Raw genomic sequence first — 10,842 nt, 5'->3', positions numbered from 1 at the left:
TTCAGCACTGACCTGATATTCATAGACGACCCAGCTCATAGGCAGACACAGTCGACCCTCAGAGAGGAGCCCCTCAAAGTCTGGAGCCCTGAGTGGTGTTTGCATGCATGTCAGCAGGGGACGCGGGACCTAAGCATGTCTATCTTCTCTAAGTCCTGCCACACAGCCTTTGGGCGTTATTCCACTGGCAATGGGATCACAAATCTACCCAATTTACATACCTCGCTCCTCACTGTCCCCTACGCCCGAGAGAGGAAACTTGCTGGACATCAGACTCGATGAGGAGACGGTAGAGTGTTCTCACTCATTTTGTTCAGATTTTCCAAGGAATGCATACAAGGGTGTCATCATCGATCCAAGCACTGCTGGGACGCTGCAGAACACAACCAGGCATGCCATGCAGGTCTGCAGAGGAGCCATGACCTCGAAGTACTCCAAAACCCTGGGGAATCTGCAGCCCTCAGGCCACTCTGCAAGAGCAACAGTCAAACTACTCTTGAAGCCACTGGGCCCGTCTGAGGAAAACCTAATATCCAATGGCACATCTTAGTCTGAGTGAACGCCTACCTTCCTGAGTCATCCGGGACCACGCTTAGAAACCTGTCCCCACCTCACTTTTCCAGTTCTCCTTAGCACCTCCAGTCATCAGACAATGCGAAAGTCTTCTTGCCTTTACTGTCGGCCACCCTTGCCCAGAAACCGCACCTGAGAAGTGGACATAAATCACGCAGGCCTCAGAATTGGACTGGGGCCCACAGAGAGTGTGATTCGTGTGAATGTTTACCTGGGCTTGAGCCCGGACCCTGCTTCCCAAGGACCTCTATCCTTACTGAGAACTCAATGTTTGTCTGACAACACGACTGCAGAAAGTTAGGCACGTACGTTGGCCGGTATTTCAGAGGGTCTATGTGTGTGTTCACACCTATGCGTGTATGTGACTGTAACACCTCACGAGGACGAGCTTCTGGGCTTCTTTGTGTTCCTCTGAATCCGCATCTTGGTCTCCATGTGTCCCTGAGGACCTCCACAGAGACACCGAACCGTAAAAGCCACAGTTGATACGCAGTGCACTGGCACTGGACACCGCCCTCCCTAAATGGAGAAAGACACCTTCAAGCTTCAAGAGGCCGAATGCAAACTCTGAAACCCAGGGGCTGTTGAAATAGGCCACGGATTCCCGCTCTCCCACAGACAAGCCTTCTGACCAAAGCACAAAGACCTAACCAGACTTGCCTCCCGGCCGTGGGTGTGACATATACGTGGACCCGGATAACCTGCCAGCTACTAGCACATCTGATGTGCGCTTGGGGCCACTTCCAGCACTCCCGGAGGCAAGACAACCTCCGCTGGTCGGGCCGACCCTCACCTGCGGCAGGCTACAGGCAACATGCAGCCCGGCACCACTCGAGGGGTAACGAAATTTGGCCTATGTGCCTATTCTCGCCAACTAGGCCACATCACTTTCTGTGGGCCCACAGGAATGCCCACCACAGGAAATGATGGGCTTCAGCAACCATGACCCAAGTTCAGACCCCACAGCCGAAACTAGGCTACCATCCCTGCCATGTTTCGCCAGCACCCACCCAGCAGGGTTGGCGGCCCTGAACCCTGAGGAAACGCACAAATCCTTGCCAGCCTCGTCCTCCGTGGCCTCCTTCTGCCCACGGGGCAACTCGACCCTATTGGAAGCCACAGACATCGTGCAAACAGGGGGACACTGTACACCTGCGATGACAGATCGCAAGCATGTTCGCTTTGATGACACTGACTCTACCCCACGGATCCTGGCACTTCTCCACTGCCACAGCGACACTACCGAGAACCTCACAGAGATCAAAGGCACTGCCCTCGAGAACCACAGACAGATTGCCAACGGAAGACCTCTGCCACCCAAGGGGACCTGGAAGCTTCAAAGGGCACAGTGCCTGTCTGCGGCAGCGCACCCGGCATCGCAACAGTGCCCGCGTCGCTGTTCCGCCAACACACCGCTCCAGGTAAATCTCTGGCTCTTCGAAAGTCCTGCGTGCCTCCCGGGCCGGACGCATCATGCCCTGTGGGAGAAAAACTTTTCACTTTGCACATTCCCAAACAAGGGAACAAAGTGGCCAAAGGGCATGTTCGCATAACTCACCTATCTTCAAGGAGAGCGGCACAGACGCCTCAGCATGTCTATCTTCTCTACGTCCTGCAAGACACCCTTTGGGCGTCATTCCTCCGGCAATGGGATCACAAATCTACGCAGGTTAGCTACCTCGCTCCTCACTGTCCGTACGCCCGAGAGATGAAACGTGCTGGACCTCAGACTCGATGAGGAGACGGTAGAGGGTTCTCACTCATTTTGTTCAGATTTTCCAAGGAATGCATACAAGGGTGTCATCATCGATCCAAGCACGTGCTGGGACGCAGCAGAACACAACCAGTCATGCCATGCGGGTCTGCAGAGGATCCATGACCTCATAATATTCCAAAACCCTGGGGAATCCACAGCCCTCAGGCCACTCTGCAAGAGCAACAGTCAAACTACTCTTGAAGCCACTGGGCCCGTCTGAGGAAAACCTAATATCCAATGGCACATCTTAGGCTGAGTGAATGCCTACCTTCCTGAGTCATCCGGGACCACGCTTAGAAACCTGTCCCCACCTCACTTTTCCAGTTCTCCTGAGCACCTCCAGTCATCACACAACGCGAAAGTCTTCTTGCTTTACTGTCGGCCACCCTTGCCCAGAAACCGCACCTGAGAAGTGGACATAAATCACGCAGGCTTCAGAATTGGACCCGGGTCCTCTGAGAACGTGATTCATGCGAATGTTTACCTGGGCTTGAGCCCGGACCCTGCTTCCCAAGGACCTCTATCCTTACTGAGAACTCAATGTTTGTCTGACAACACGACTGCAGAAAGTTAGGCACGTACGTTGGCCGGTATTTCAGAGGGTCTATGTGTGTGTTCACACCTGTGCGTGTATATGACTGTAACTGCTCACGAGGACGCGCTTCTGGGCTTCTTTGTGTTCCTCTGAATCCGCATCTTGGTCTCCGTGTGTCCCTGAGGTCCTCCACAGGGACACCGAACCGTAAAAGCCACAGTTGATACACAGCGCACTGGCACTGGACACCGCCCTCCCTAAATGGAGAAAGACCCCTTCAAGCTTCAAGAGGCCGAATACAAACTCTGAAACCCAGGGGCTGTTGAAATAGGCCACGGATTCCCGCTCTCCCACAGCCAAGCCTTCTAACCAAAGCACAAAGACCTAACCAGACTTGCCTCCCGGCCGTGGGTGTGACATACGTGGACCCGGAGATCCTGCCAGCTAGTAGCACATCTGATGTGCACTTTGGGCCTCTTTGAGCACTCCCGGAGGCAAGACAACCTCCGCTGGTCGGGCAGACCCTGACCTGCGGCAGGCTACAGGCAAATGCAGCCCGGTACCACTCAAGAGGCTAATGAAATTCGGCCTATGTGGCAATTCTCGCCAACTAGGCCAAATCACTTTCTGTGGACCCATAGGAATGCCCACCACAAGAAGTGGTGGGCTTCAGCAACCATGACCCAAGTTCAGACCCCACAGCCGAAACTAGGCTACCATCCCTGCCATGTTTCACCAGCACCCAGCCAGCAGTGTTGGCCGCCCTGAACCCCGAGGAAACGCACAAATCCTTGCCAGCCTCGTCCTCCGTGCCGTCCTCCATGCCCTCCTCCTGCCCACGGGGCAACTCAAACCTATTGGAAGCCACAGACATCATGCAAAGAGGGGGACCCTGTACACCAGGGATGACAGATCGCAAGCATGTCTGCTTTGATGACACTGACCCTACCCCACAGATCCTGGCACTTTTCCACTGCCACAGCGACACTACAGAGAACCTCACACAGATCAAAGGCACTGTCCCCGAGAACCACAGACAGATTGCCAACGGAAGACCTCTGCCACCCAAGGGGACCTGGAAGCTTCAAAGGGCACAGTGCCTGTCTGCGGCAGCGCACCCGGCATCGCAACAGTGCCCGTGTCGCTGTTCCGCCAACAGACCGCTCCAGATAAATCTCTGGCTCTTCGAAAGTTCTGCGTGCCTCACGGGCCGGACGCATCATGCCCTGTGGGAGAAAAACTTTTCGCTTTGCATATTCACAAACAAGGGAACAATGTGGCCAAAGGGCATATTCGCATAACTCACCTATCCTCAAGGAGAGCGGCACAGACGCCTCAGCATGTCTATCTTCTCTATGTCCTGCAAGACACCCTTTGGGCGTCATTCCTCCAGCAATGGGATCACAACTCTCCGCAGGTTACCTACCTCACCCCATCCTCTTGAACTGCCAAACCCATCCTCTTCATAGGCAGCTGATGCCAACCCACCACGGACAGGACACATCCTTGGGAAGCCGTGGCCAGCGCCTGCACCCCAATAATGACAGCCCATCCCACGACATAACACAGGACATGTCCTCATGATGCCTTACCTTCCTCTCCACGAAACAGCCACCACGCAGGCTTAAATGCACCACTCGGTGCTAACCCCACTCCACGATGGCCCACTTTGTGCCAACACCTGTGCCAGGAGCTGCAATACAGGAGCTGACATGGGCCCTACCTAGGCCTAATCCATCAGCCCTTCCGCCAAAGCCCAACCCCAGTCCACACCCACTCACTACTCCAGCCACACCGGGCACTCAAGAACTTCAAAGAGCCAAACCAAACGACAGAGAGGGCCACAGGCCTGACCTGATGCTCCAGGCCCCAACCAGGGAAGCTTGCTCATTTTGGCTTCCAGAGCTAAACCCCAAAGCCTCATGCACAAAGCGTGATCCCGGCCAAAGCACACCTTTCCAAGCTGCAAGCTCACTGGGCCTACACCACCACACACTCCGCCTCTGAAGACCAGCAGGAGAGCCTGCCCCCTCACATTCCCTCAACGGTCTTTCAGCAGTGACCTGATATTCACACACGACCCAGCTTAGTGGCAGCCACAGTCGACCCTCAGACAGGAGCCCCTCCAAGTCTGGAGCCCTGAGTGGTGTTTGCATGCATGTCAACAGGGGACGCTGGCCCTCAGCATGTCTATGTTCTCTACATCCTGCAAGACACCCTTTGGCGGTCATTCCTCTGGCAATGGGATCACAACTCTACACAGGTTACCTACTTCTCTCCTCACTGTCCCATACGCCTGAGAGAGGAAATGTTGTGGACCTCAGATTCGATGAGGAGAAGGTAGAGTGTCTCACTCATTTTGTTCAGATTTTCAAAGGAATGCATACAAGGGTGTCATCATCGATCCAAGCACTGCTGAGACGATGCAGAAGACAACCGGGAATGCCATGCAAGTCTGCACAGGAGCCATAACCTCGTAGTACTCCAAAACCCTGGGAAATCCACAGCCCTCAGGCCACTCTGCAAGAGCAACAGTCAATCTACTCTTGAAGCCACTGGGCCCGTCTGAGGAAAATCTAATATCCAGTGGCATATCTTAGGGTGGGTGAACGCCTACCTTCCTGAGTCATCCGGGACCATGCTTAGCAACCTGCCCCCACCTCACTTTTCCAGTTCTCAGCACCTCCCGTCATCACACAACGCGAAAGTCTTCTTGCCTTTCAATACGGCCACCCTTGCCCAGCAACTGCACCTCAGAAGTGGACATAAATCACGCAGGCTTCAGAATTGGACCAGGGACAACAGAGAACGTGATACATGTGAATGATTATCTGGGCCTGAGCCTGGACGCTGCTTCCCAAGGACCTCTACCCTTACCGAGAACTCAATGTTTGTATGACAGCATGACTGCAGAAAGTTAGGCACGTACGTTGGCCGGTATATGAGAGGGTCTATGTGTGTGTTCAAGCGTGTGCATGTGTGTGACTGTAACTGCTCACGAGGATGCACTTCTGGGCTTCTTTGTGTTCCTCTGAATCTGCATCTTGGTGTCCGTGTGTCCGTGAGGCCCTCTACAAAGACAACGAACCGTAAAAGCCACAGTTGAACAGAGGACACTGGCTTTGGACACCGCACTCCCTGAAAGGAGAAAGACCCCTTCAAGCTTCAAGAGGGGGAAGGCGAATTCTGAAACCCAGGAGCTTTTGAAATAGGCCATGGATTCCTGCTCTCCCACAGCCAAGCCTTCTGACCAAAGCACAAAGTCCTAACCAGACTTGCCTCCCGGCCGTGGGTATGACATATACGTGGACCCGGAGATGCTCCCAGCTAGTAGCACATCTGATGTGCACTTGGGGCCACTTCCAGCACTCCCGGAGGCAAGAGAATCTCCGCTGGTCGGGCCGACCCTGACCTGCAGCACGCTACTGGCAAGATGCAGGCCGGCACCGCTCAAGGGACTAACGAAATTCGGCCTATGTGCCAATTCTCGCCAACTAGGCGAAATCATTTTTCCGTGAGACCATGGGACTGCCCACCACAGGAAATGGTGGGCTTCAGCAACCGTGACACGGTTCGGACCCCACAGTCGAAGCTAGGCTACCATCCCTGCCATGTTTTGCCAGCACCCACGCAGCAGTGTTGGCTGCCCTGAACCCCGAGGAAACGCACAAACCCTGGACAGATTCTTCCTCAGTGCCCTCCTCCTGCCCACTGGGCAACTCGACCCTAGTGGAAGCCACAGACATCGTGCAAACAGGGGAACACTGTACACCAGGGATTACAGACCGCAAGCATGTCCGCTTTGATGACACTGACTCTACCCCACGGATCCTAGCACTTCTCCACTGCCACAGCAACACTACCGAGAACCTCACAGAGATCAAAGGCACTGTCCCCGAGAACCACAGACAGATTGCCAACGGAAGACCTCTGCCACCCAAGGGGACCTGGAAGCTTCAAAGGGCACAGTGCCTGTCTGCGGCAGCGCACCCGGCATCGCAACAGTGCCCGCGTCGCTGTTCCGCCAACACACTGCTCCAGGTAAATCTCTGGCTCTTCGAAAGTTCTGCGTGCCTCACGGGCCGGCCGCATCATGCCTTCTGGGAGAAAAACTTTTAGCTTTGCACATTCCCAAACAAGCAACATACTGGTCAAATGGCATGTTCACACAACTCACCTATCCTCAAGGAGAGCGGCACAGACGCCTCAGCATGTCTATCTGCTCTACGTCCTGCAAGACACCCTTTGGGCGTCATTCCTCCGGCAATGGGATCACAACTCTATGCAGGTTACCTACCTCACCGCATCCTCATAAACTGCCAAAGCCATCTCCTTCATAGGCAGCTGATGCAACCCATCACGGACAGGACACATCCTTGGGAAGCCGTGGCCAGCGCCTGCACCCCAATTATGACAGCCCATCCCACGATATCACACAGGACATGTCCTCATGATGCCTTACCTTCCTCTCCACGAAACAGCCACCACGCAGGCTTAAATGCACCACTCGGTGCTAACCCCATTCCACGATGGCCCACTTTGTGTCAACACCTGTGCCGGGAGCTGCAGTATAGGAGCTGACATGGGCCCTACCTAGGCCTAATCCACCAGTCCCCTTCCACCAAAGCCCAATCCCAGTCCACACCCACTCACTGCTCCAGCCACACCGGGAACTCTAGAACATCAAAGCTCCAAATCAAACGACAGAAAGGTCCACAGTCCTGGCCTCATACTCCAGGCCCCAACCAGGGAAGCTTGCTCGTTTTGGCTTCCAGAGCTAAACCCTGAAGCGGCGTGCACAAAGCGAGATCCCGGCTGAAACACACCTTTCCAAGCTGCAAGCTCACTGGGCCTACACCACCACACACTCCGACTCTGAAGACCAGCAGGAGAGCCTGACCTCTCACACTCCCTCAACGGTCTTTCAGCAGTGACCTGATATTCACAGACAACCCAGCTTAGAGGCAGACACAGTCAACCCTCAGAGAGGAGCCCCTCCAGGTCTACAGCCCTGAGTGGTGTTTGCATGCATGTCAGCAGGGGAAGCTGGCCCTCAGCATGTCTATCTTCTCTACGTCCTGCAAGACACCCTTTGGTGTCATTCCTCAGGCAATGGGATCAAAACTCTATGCAGGTTACCTACCTCGCTCCTCACAGTGCCCTACGCCCGAGAGAGGAAACGTGCTGGACCTCAGATTTGATGAAGAGATGGTAGAGTGTTCTCACTCATTTTGTTCAGATTTTCCAAGGAATGCACACAAGGGTGTCATCATCGATCTAAGCACGTGCTGGGACGCTGCAGAACACAAGCAGGCATGGCATGAGGGTCTGCAGAGGAGCCATGACATCGTAGTACTCCAAAAGCCGGGGATATCCACAGCCCTCAGGCCACTCTGCAAGAGCAACAGTCAAACTACTCTTGAAGCCACTGGGCCCGTCTGAGGAAAACCTAATACCCAAAGGCACAATTTTGGGTAGGTGAACGCCTACCATCCTGAGTCATCCAGAACCAAGCTTAGCAACCTGCCCCCACCTCACTTTTACAGTTCTCCTTAGCACCTCCAGTCATCAGACAACATAAAGTCTTCTTGCCTTTCCTGACGGCCACTCTTGCCCTGCAACTGCGTCTGAGAAGTGGACATAAAACACGCAGGCGTCAGAATTGGACGGTGTCTGCATAGAACCTGATTCATGCGAATGTTTACCTGGGCTTGAGCCCGGACCCTGATTCCCAAGGACCTCTACCCTTACTGAGGACTCAATGTTTGTCTGACAGCACGACTGCAGAAAGTTAGGCACGTACCTTGGCCGGTATGTGAGAGGGTCTATGTGTGTGTTCACGCGTGTGCACGTGTGTGACTGTCACTGCTCACGAGGATGCGTCTGTGGGCTTCTTTCTGTTCCTCTGAATCCGCATCTTGGTCTCCGTGTATATCTGAGGCCCTCTGCAGAGACACCGAACCGTAAAAGCCACAGTTTATACACAGCTCGCTAGCTTTGCACACTGCCCCCCCTGAATGGAGAAAGACCCCTTCAAGCTTCAAGAGGCTGAACGCGAACTCTGAAACCCAGGGTCTGCTGATATTGGCCACGGATTCCCGCTCTCCCACAGGCAAGCCTTCGGACCAAAGCACAAAGACCTAACCAGACTTGCCTCCCGGCTGTGGGTGCGACATATACGTGGACCCGGAGATCCTGCCAGCTGGTAGCACATCTAATGTGCACTTGGGACCCCTTCCAGAACTCCTGGAGGCAAGAGGACCTCCGCTGGTCGGGCAGACCCTGACCTGCAGCAGGCTACTGGCAGGATGCAGCCCGGCACCACTCAAGGGACTAACGAAATTCGGCCTATGTGCCAATTCTCGCCAACTAGGCCAAATCACTTTCTGTGGACCCATAGGAATGCCCACCACAGGAAGTGGTGGGCTTCAGCAACCATGACCCAGGTTTGGACCACACAGCCGAAACTACCCTACCATCCCTGCCATATTTCGCCAGCACAAAGCCAGCAGGGTTTGCTGCCCTGTACCCCGAGGAAATGCACAAATCCTTGCCATACTCGTACTCCGCAGCCTCCTCCTGCCCACGGGGCAACTCGCCCCTATTGGAAGCCACAGACATCGTGCAAACAGGGGGACACTGTACACCTGGGACGAAAGATCACAAGCATGTCTGCTTTGATGCCAGTGACCCTACCCCAAGGATCCTGGGACTTCTCCACTACCACAGCGACACTACCGAGAACCTCACAGAGATCAAAGGCACTGTCCCCGAGAACCACAGACAGACTGCCAACAGAAGACCTCTGCCACCCAAGGGGACCTGGAAGCTTCAAAGGGCACAGTGCCTGTCTGCGGCAGCGCACCCGGCATCGCAACAGTGCCCGCGTCACTGTTCCGCCATCACACTGCTCCAGGTAAATCTCTGGCTCTTCGAAAGTCCTTCGTGCCTCACGGGCCGGACGCATCATGCCCTCTGGGAGAAAAACTTTTCACTTTGCACATTCCCAAACAAGGGAACAAAGTGGCCAAAGGGCATGTTCGCATAACTCACCTATCCGCAAGGAGATCGGCACAGACGCCTCAGCATGTCTACCTTCTCTACGTCCTGCAAGACACCCTTTGGGCGTCATTCCTCCGGCAATGGGATCACAAATCTACGGAGATAACCTACCTCACCGCATCCTCATGAACTGCCAAAGCCATACCCTTCATAGGCAGCTTATTCCAACCCATCACGGACAGGACACATCCTTGGGAAGCCGTGGCCGGCGCATGAAACCCAATAATGACAGCCCATCCCCCGACATCACACAGGACATGTCCTCATGATGCCTTACCTTCCTCTCCATGAAACAGCCACCACGCAGGCTTAAATGCACCACTCGGTGCTAACCCCACTCCACGATAGCCCACTTAGTGCCAACACCAGTGCCGGGAGGTGCAGTAGAGGAGCTGACATGGGCCCTACCTAGGCCTAATCCATCAGTCCCCTTCTGCCAAAGCCAAACCACAGTCCACACCCACTCACTACTCCAGCCGCACCGGGCACTCAAGAACTTCAAAGCCCCAACCCAAACGACAGGGAGGGCCACAGGCCTGACCTGATGCTCCAGGCCCCAACCAGGGAAGCTTGCTCATTTTGGCTTCCAGAGCTAAACCCCGAAGCGGCGTGCACAAAGCGTGATCCCGGCCAAAACACACCTTTCCAAGCTGCAAGCTCACTGGGCCTACACCAGCACACACTCCGACTCTGAAGACCAGCAGGAGAGCATGCCCCCTCACATTCCCTCAACGGTCTTTCAGCAGTGATCTGATATTCACAGACGACGCAGCTTAGGGGCAGACACAGTCGACCCTCAGAGAGGAGCCCCTCCAAGTCTGGAGCCCTGAGTGGTGTTTGCATGCATATCAGCAGGGGACGCTGGCCCTCACCATGTAATCTTGTCTATGTCCTGCAAGACATCCTTTGGGCGTCA

The 10,842-nt window shown here is 54.7% G+C and overlaps 4 non-coding genes across 4 annotated transcripts; all 4 read right to left on the bottom strand.

The window, feature by feature from the left end:
- Positions 1 to 264: 264 nt before the first annotated feature.
- On the bottom strand, positions 265 to 357 carry LOC132505634 (small nucleolar RNA SNORD116). Its single transcript, XR_009535477.1, has one exon. It is a non-coding gene; the product is annotated as a small nucleolar RNA SNORD116 (small nucleolar RNA).
- Positions 358 to 2,293: 1,936 nt separating this feature from the next.
- On the bottom strand, positions 2,294 to 2,386 carry LOC132505005 (small nucleolar RNA SNORD116). The gene has a single exon (XR_009535208.1). It is a non-coding gene; the product is annotated as a small nucleolar RNA SNORD116 (small nucleolar RNA).
- A 2,793-nt stretch (positions 2,387 to 5,179) lies between these two features.
- Positions 5,180 to 5,271, bottom strand: LOC132505688 (small nucleolar RNA SNORD116). Its single transcript, XR_009535492.1, has one exon. It is a non-coding gene; the product is annotated as a small nucleolar RNA SNORD116 (small nucleolar RNA).
- Positions 5,272 to 8,050: 2,779 nt separating this feature from the next.
- On the bottom strand, positions 8,051 to 8,143 carry LOC132505664 (small nucleolar RNA SNORD116). The gene has a single exon (XR_009535484.1). It is a non-coding gene; the product is annotated as a small nucleolar RNA SNORD116 (small nucleolar RNA).
- Positions 8,144 to 10,842: the final 2,699 nt, after the last annotated feature.

Source organism: Lagenorhynchus albirostris, chromosome 1, assembly GCF_949774975.1.
Source record: "Lagenorhynchus albirostris chromosome 1, mLagAlb1.1, whole genome shotgun sequence".
Lineage (NCBI taxonomy): Eukaryota > Metazoa > Chordata > Mammalia > Artiodactyla > Delphinidae > Lagenorhynchus > Lagenorhynchus albirostris.
Note: the sequence above shows the minus strand (reverse complement) of the source record. Positions and strands in the feature narration are given on the sequence as shown.